The following is an 8,748-nucleotide window of genomic DNA, read 5'->3' as shown; positions in this document are numbered from 1 at the left end:
GAAAGATGATAATAGCAAATCATGATTATGGTTGAAAACTGAAATCATCATTTGCTACGTTCTTAGATGCAGTAGCGACCATGAATGTCCTCCAGAAAGTAATAAAGACGTACAACTTGTCGAAACTCGAACTGTACATTTTGCACGACTATTAAGTCGTTCTCTCGTTTTGAGAAAATAAACAAACTCGAATGCGATTGCTCGTATTGGCAAATTATATCACTTGTTTGCCCCTGAAATACCACGTGACATTGTTTTTGTAAAGGGCGTGCACAGATAGCGGGTATCGTGAATAAGGGCTATTGAACATCCCTTTCAACTATTAATGACTGCGAGGTTATCTTAGTCAAACTTCGACACGTACGAGATTTCACGTGTGTTTCTTTGTAAAGGCCAAAGACTTCAGGAACCGAAGTTACGTAATTATACATAGGTATGCAATTTGGACGACATCTGCCGATGCAGTTTTTTTCTTCAAAAGGCGTCAGTTACCTGGAAATTCTTGATAGGATGCCGTCATTTGCAAAGCGATACACCCCCACTGCAAAGTAAATTGTGTAAATCGTTTAAGCAAGGAAAAATAACGGAAAAAACGAATTACCTGAATATTTCTTTTGCAAGGTTAAAGATTCCTTGACGTTATTAAGCCTACTGGTGATGAGGGTAGCACACGAAGGTAGGTTTTTGACACCACCTAAACTATACTAAACTGAAATCATGCAATATGGGGCACGCAAGTTAATCCTAACTCTTTACTGCAGATAAATTCCTGCTTATTGCTCTACTCTTAGAAATAATAAAAATAAAGCTCAGAGAATTTTCTCGAGAGGAAATTTGAAACCTTTTTAAAGAATTTAAAGGGGTTCTCAACACCTCCCGTAAGTGATTTAAAACTGGAAGTCGCGTGGCCGAGCAGTTAGAGCGTTGGACTTGCAATTCGGAGGCTCCGAGTTCAAGTCCCGTCCTAACCGCTTCCTGCATTTGTTGTCGGTAGTCTCGAGTCCAAATCTTCGCCCCTCTTGAAAATAGCCAACTGGTTTGCTTTCGGCCAGTTGGGATTCTTAACCCCAGTATATTTGATTTAAATAATTTGTTTCAGGTATTTGCTCGGCCACATTAACATTATTGCTATAAATGCTGCTGAGGATAAATGACGAAAATAAATTTATTTTCTATTTCTTTTACTGGAGAAAGGCTGACGTAAAACATACTGAAAACTCACGAGTAAGCGTACAATAGGTTTTAAGGTTGCAATGGTAAACTGTGTTTTACTTACAGGAAAGCATCAGCTTAGGTTTAATGGTTGTCTAAAACATGAACCAAGATTACGGGCTCAAGTATACTTGCACAGCTCATATTTGTAGGACCAGTTTAGGTTTCGCATCTATCATTATCACAAGGGCCAGTGATAAGTTTTAACAAATGTTAAGTAAAACTAGTAAGAAGTGAATCTGCAAGTTTTTACAGTTATAAATAAAGGCTGTCTCATTCCCTATCCTGCATGTTGGTTGTATGGTTTAGACCGTTGATTTTTTAACGATTGTTACGCACTTTGTCATATCACTTTTATTACATAACAAGAAAATAACCTGCCATTTACATTATTTTCACGTGAACGTTCGATGGAGTTATAAAGACTCATCCTTTTTAATCGAAGATAGCACTGATTAGCGTAGGAGAGCCCAGGAAACTGCACTCGGCGTTGTAAAATAAGAACGCTTGCAATAAGGGGACGCTACATATTTTTAAATTTTTGCCACTAGAGACTCATACATAAAAAGTGCATTGACACAATTGTAATGTTTAGTCTCTGTAACAATGACTGAAGACAGGGATAATAGGGATAACAGGGACCTTACGACCCGACAACAGTTACGCTGAAATGAAAGCGCCGCGGAGAAATAGATTTCGAGTCCTTTGAAACTTTTTCGCTTTTGTAACAAATCACCCAGTTACTTCAAGGTAGGGTAGTTAGGCTGGAACTTAAGAGAGGGGACCACGTCCGAGTTCTGAGAGAGATAATACAATTTATCGCCTTGCCGTTCCCGTTCTCAAGTCAACTCAAAATTTGCTCTTTTAAAGTCGCAGTCGTGTAGAGACGGCAAAAACTTTACAGAAAGGCGGGAAGCACGTGTAGAGTTGATGTTTTGCTCATAACACTAATTGTGTTTTAGACGTTTACCGTCGCCTTGGTAGTTTCGTTAGCTCTGTAATCACACAAAAACGCAAAGTTCAGAAGAATTGTTTAAGAAAGTTCTAGACGCTTCCGTTTTTACCGTTTATAATTAGTACTGCATATAATAAGCCCTTTATGACAATAGCTGTAATAATTGCACATTCGAAATGTAATACTAATAACTACCTCTGTTCAAAATAATGCACTAAGTTTACGCGCAGGAACAGATGATGACAGCATGTTTGACTAACAAACTGTCTGTATCAGTGGTGGGTAAAACTCTCTGGCCAGTTGTACACGTTACACAAGACATATTTCTAAAATTTTAAAAGATTGCGGGCCGTTTGATCGTTTGTATTTCACAAACGTTTTAGGGAGGCATTGGTAAACAAGGTAACAGAATATAAATACACCCAAAACACAGTAGTTTATCTTTGTTCTGGAAGTTACTCTTCTACGTCATAAGGGTTAATTTTAAGGGATACCTTCAGGGGTATCTCGCATCCAATTAATGTAGGAAATACAGATAAAACAGCAAATACCAACAGGCCATATAATATTATTTCAAGCTTTTTGGGCTGACCATTCTATTAAACAATGAAGCTACCGATAACAAATCAGTCTTTGAAAGCTTACACTCCTCGTGATTTTTGCACTTCGCTAATTTGATTAGTTTTCGTGTCTCAAGACTCGCTATTATAAAACGTGTCGGGGTTTTATCATATAGTCGATTACGATAAAAAGAAACTGCACATTTTGGTAATAAGTACGTTAATCGTACAGAAACCCTCCTCAACAAATAACTTCTGTGAAATAAAAAATTACCTGACATAGCTTGGTTCCTTAACATGTTAACATGGCTTTCCAAAAAAGTTCCGTTCTCGAGAATTTTCAATATAACCTCTTTTTCTTTTAAATATCTTCTTTTTAGGTCGATCTCTACCAACCCTAGCCTTCTCTTCAACTCCCACTATTAGCTATTTTCAACTGACTCCTGTCGAGCACCCGTTTTTTTAAGTGTCTATAAAATATAAGTATCGTATAAGGTCTTTTCGAAACAGAGAGGCAAATTGGTATCTAGGGAAGTCAAATTCAGTCAATATGAAATTTCAGTTAAGAGTTAAGTTGTAGGAGATCCTACGTTGTGTTTGATCTCGCTAACCTCTAGTACAGTTCTTTTCTGCAGATACCTAAAGGAAAAAACCTTCACTAGAGACAAAAGAAAATTGCAATACTTCACGGAAATTAACAGATCGTTTTTTAACAAAACAATTAGCTCAGGTGCTGTCATAATTAAATTTTGAAATGATCAAGAACAAAACATCTCAGATAGCGATGTAACCAATATAATAATAGTTGGCTTGCAATCATAACGAGCTCAGCAGCTAAATCGCTGTAGCCGGTTTCCTTAAGGTACTGAACAGGATGACGTCACGTCAGTCTGCTGCATTGGGTCTCTCCTTTTAAAAGCGTCATTGATAGCTTAACACTAGTTTTTCAGTAGCCAGGGTCAGAATGATTTTGAATGAGCCAGTTAAAGCGTAAATCGTGTAAAACTCACAAGAAAGCATTTTCAGGGATTAAGTAACAACATAGTGTTATAATTCTCCCTTCAAAAGGTCTTTGCGTTCCATTTCAGTTTACACAATACTTTACTGTGGACATTGAAAATATACCCTCACAGATCCTAAAACGTGGTTTAACTTAGTGAAAAGTTTATGCCTTATAAAATACTCATGTGCAAATGAGATCGAATACTTTAAAAACGTGAAAAAAATCACAAAATGAGCCAAAAAGGCATTAAGAATGATGTAGGTTTTTGAAATAAACATGCTTACGATGCTCAACAGTTCATGTCTCTTAAGATCGTTTTCTCAATTCATGGCCTTAGTATGAAATATTTGATCACTTTGTTGGGGTAGTGTTCATTCTCGAGTGAGTACGTGGGGTTATGAACCTTTACCTTAACTCCAATGAGCGGAAAACGTTAGAGCCGACTGTGGCATTCGATAAGTTTTACAATCTCTAGCTCTACAACAATTAAGCAAAATTTAGTTTCGTATAATGTTTCATGTTGTACTTAAACGGATTTTTTCGACTCTGTTTAATTTACCCCCGTTGAGTAATCACTGCAGTTAACAACTTCGGTCATAAACGGGCGAAACTCTGCTAATTTAACATTAAATGCTGTTTTTAACGACGAAATCAACAAATCATTCATTTATGGGTTATGACATTGAAGAAAATGAACTGCTCTTGAGTTAACTCATGGCTAATTTCAATAGAATTGCGGTCGATTGCATTTTTTCCCACTCGCTATAACAAGTGACAGGATGAAATTAAAAAATTGGAATGCAAAAACGATTACTTACGCTACAGATCAGAAGATCTTCTGCCAATTTACGAAGCACACAGCCGCGGTGATTCATAGGAAGGATCCATCCTTAACGTTTTAAAAAGTAAGTTCTAATATGAGAGATACTGGGAAACAGCGACTTGTATAGCTGGATTCATTCATCTGTGAAGAATTCGAGCTTGTGGTCTACTTGCCATTTTAAAGGTTACCAGGGCAATAACTAAAAAGAGTTAATTTCTAGAACAGTTTCGTTCTTTTCCTACGTAAGCGAAACAAGGGGGTTTCCAAAGATATATATAGATCTTTGCTCAATGACCTTGAAAGCAAGCAGATTTCCACCATGGTAACCTATCAATGGACTGGCCTTTTTACATCATGTGATCAACAATCTTGGCTCAACGCTACAATGCGAAATCTTCTTACTACAAATATGCTTCTCTTCGATCTGCGTTAAGCAGAGGAAAGGCTAGATGCATTATGCAAAGATACGGCGTTCTTGACGCGTGAAACACAGTGATTAACGCTAGTGAATATAACACCAAGAACCGCAAAGCAAACAAAATTAAACAGATCATGAAGGTACAAGGAATAGCACATCGAACTCTTTTCCCAGATTCATTGACAGAAAAGTACCACAAGTTTTACAGACAGGAAAGAATTAAGTTAGAAAAGAGTACCAATTATAGACAAACTTATCATGATACATATTAATGACAATAAGAATAAGAAATCTGTTCAATTTTGTATTTTTAAAGTTTTTTGTAAGCACATGTTTTGTAAGCTCAAACCGTTTAAAGGTATTTGTTTAATGTCTGCGTGCTGCTACAAGAATATTCTAGATGTATTTTCACTGACATAGGTCTGACATCAGTTATAATTAATTACGTGCAGACCCCGAAGACCTTTCTTACAACTGATGAGCAATTGGCGGTTTTTCTTTAGTAAAACAAGCAAACCACTTTGTATATTTTCCGGATCAATGCTTAAGATCTCTGATTCCGTAAAAATTATTAATCAAAACCATCCGACATGTAAATAATAACTCTCATATAGTTTAATAATTGCTGATATAAGAAGCGTCATCAATTTTTTTCATGATAATAATGAACTAACTTTATCTTGTACTGAGTGGTAAGAATAACGGGTCAATACTATTTGTCAGTCAACAAAATAAGAACAACAATTTGCAATCTTTAGGACAATACAACAAACCGATTGGAGTCCCTTCTTAACAAGTGGTAAACGGTTCAGTGCGTACTATTGGTGCAGTGCGTACTATTTGAATAAAAGCAAGATCATTTTAAAAATCGTTTATGTCAAAACCCGTACCTGAAAGCTTTTTCTTAAATGAATTTGCCTTACAAGTTTTGCAATGGGGATCCATCTATTCACTAAGTAAATATGCTGAGCAAATGACAAAATAGAAGTATGCGAAACTTACTATTGTCGCGAAACTTCAAGAGAGTGCCACTCTAGCAACTAATTGGTACAATTCAAGTCTTCTTCAGGGAAACCTAAAAAAATATCAAACGATGAACATCCGGAATAAAAGTATGAACTATGATGACAAAACAAGTATTACTGTCAATGGCAAAGATATAATGGAATCAGACAATTTAGAACTCCTAGGCGTAACTATTGATTGTGGTCTGAATTTTAATTTGCATATTAGTAATGTTTGTAAGAAAGCTAGCCAGAGAATAGGTGTGATAATGAGGTTGAGGAATCTAATACCAACTGAGGCCAAATTACATCTCTTTAAGGCAGCTATTCTCCCACATTTAACATATTGCCACTTAGTGTGGCATTTTTTTAGAGCCTTGGTGACCCGTAGATTGGAGAGAGTACAGGAGCGTGGACTACGCCCTGTATTTAAAGATAAGCAGTCTAGCTACCAACAGCTGTTAGTGAAAGCAAAGTTACCATCGTTGTACAATAGGAGACAACAGGACATATGTATTCTAAGGTATAATATATCTAATTTGTGCCCGCGGACTATTTGTGACATGTTTCTGATCAACAGCCACACTTACAATTTACGGCAGAAAGATTTTTATCAACCTAGTTTTAACACAGTTACGCAAGGAAAACACTCAATTCGATACCTAGGTCCAAGACTTTGGAGCAAGATACCAAGCAAGGACAGATCAGCTGCCACTCTTAAGCAGTTTAAGACCCGGACACGCAGTCTTCATTTAAGTAACATAGTAGATGGATGTAGTGGCTGCTACCTTTGCAATTCGTCATTTTAGCTTTTCTTAATTACGATTTTAATTACAAGATTCTAGAATTTTGATAAGTATAAATGGAGTTTTTGTAGTATGTATGTTCGTGAGTTATCATCAGAAGTTTTAATTGTTACTCTTAGTAGATTCTAGTTTCGACTCTATATTGATACGTTTTGTATTTTTAGATTGTATTTTAGAAAGTTAGGTTTCCCCTATTAGCAGTGGGGAATCCCCTCTGCAAGATTTTTGTTTGACACCTTAATAAAGTCATTATTATTATTATTATTATTATTATTATTATTATTATTATTATTATTATTATTATTATTATTATTATGCATCTGTCTCAAATCTTGAGGCGTTTTCTTGTATTTTTTTAAAGTTATGGTAAACATCGATAAAAAGTCAAATAGCACATTTCCATTGTCATTGATTATCATTTAGGCCTCATTTCTTTGACCACAATGCGCAAAGTCATAGCTATACATGCACCTTAAATTCTTTAAATACTTCGCCTACTGGGTTGTGTTTCGTCAAAACAAGCAAACCTTTCCGCCGTGAAGAAAGGAAAAAAGGTACAGTTTATGATGCGATAAACCTCCCGCCTTCCACCAAAAAATCAGCCTCGCAAAGGGATACTACAGTCTTGTAAACCACGGCAACAGTTCAGTTTCCCTTGAGCGCTTACTACCCTTCGTCAGTGTGTACCTATTTGGGCAATTAGTAAATGACTGGTTGACCAATCAGAGCGTATGCTTAAACTTTCTTTTATTTATATTCTAAATGGAGCAGTCAAACAATCAACTTTATGCTTCATGAATAGAACAGATTAGTTAACAAGTGGCCCTGTTAAACCACAAGAGAGAGATAAGTCTCAACAAGAGAGGATAAAGCTTTATCCTCTCTTGGTTTAAAGAAAATTCCCCTAAAACTGTTGGTTTTGCTGTTGGTTTTGCCATGGATAATAGAAAGACTGGATAGGAAACTGGCTGACGCGATCGATTCCAACATGTGGAAAAATGTGACGTCACATTATCGAGAGCCATTCAACCTCTTACATCCGTTGTTTTGCGCGTCTTATTTTTCGTCGCATATTTTATATCTCTGTCTTTTACTTTACATATTGCCCATGTTTTGAAGTAAAGGATGAAGAGGACTTGCTCAAAAAAAAAACAGTTAGAGAGTACAAATTAGGCAAAAGACAGAGTAAATGGTTATGAAACTTGTGAGAGCGAAGAATGACTCCAGTGCCCGATAATTTTATGCACCAAACGGGAATCTTAGCTACATAAAAACTGTGCGAACACTTACATGTATACTGCTACAAAACACTTATAAAAAAAGGCACAAGAAAACCGAAAGTAATATTAACTTTTTTTATCACGGTTTTGACGATTTCTTTTCTGCTTTTATCGACAAACTCAGCGAGTGTTGAATTTTATAAGTTAACAACCCTCGACAAAATATTTTATTACCGGTAAAACTGTCGAGGCTTGATGTTTCAAGTACCCAGCTCAAACAAGCGTTTAATTTTCCCTGCAATTTTACTTACGGGCAACCACTGACAAGAAGCCGTATTTGAGAAACGTATAAAAAGCGGGGATAAAAAGCTATGTAAAAAGCTCACAGCAGAGAGATGAAATTTGCTTGCGGACCACCGTGGAAACGCCGTTTCTAACTTTTTCAAATCAATTTTCATGTTAAAGCAAGTTGTTTTGTAATTTTCGAGTATAAATGTACAAAGACCCAAGGTACTTTTGAGTCAGGTCTTTGAAAAAGCGAACTGCAACGCTTTTAAAAATGTTATGTAAAACGGTTAATTGTCAACTACTAGAATACAACTGGGAAGCAAACTCTCCTGGTTAACAGTAAAACCTTCACTTCTTTTTCACGAGAAAATACTTGTCTTCCATAAGGCTAAATAAAACTTAGAAATATATTTTCTTTGAAATAATGACCATTTTTAGGATGAAACAAAGTTTAAGTTT

This window comes from Porites lutea, chromosome 6 (assembly GCF_958299795.1).
Source record: "Porites lutea chromosome 6, jaPorLute2.1, whole genome shotgun sequence".
Lineage (NCBI taxonomy): Eukaryota > Metazoa > Cnidaria > Anthozoa > Scleractinia > Poritidae > Porites > Porites lutea.
This window is presented reverse-complemented; position numbering follows the sequence as displayed.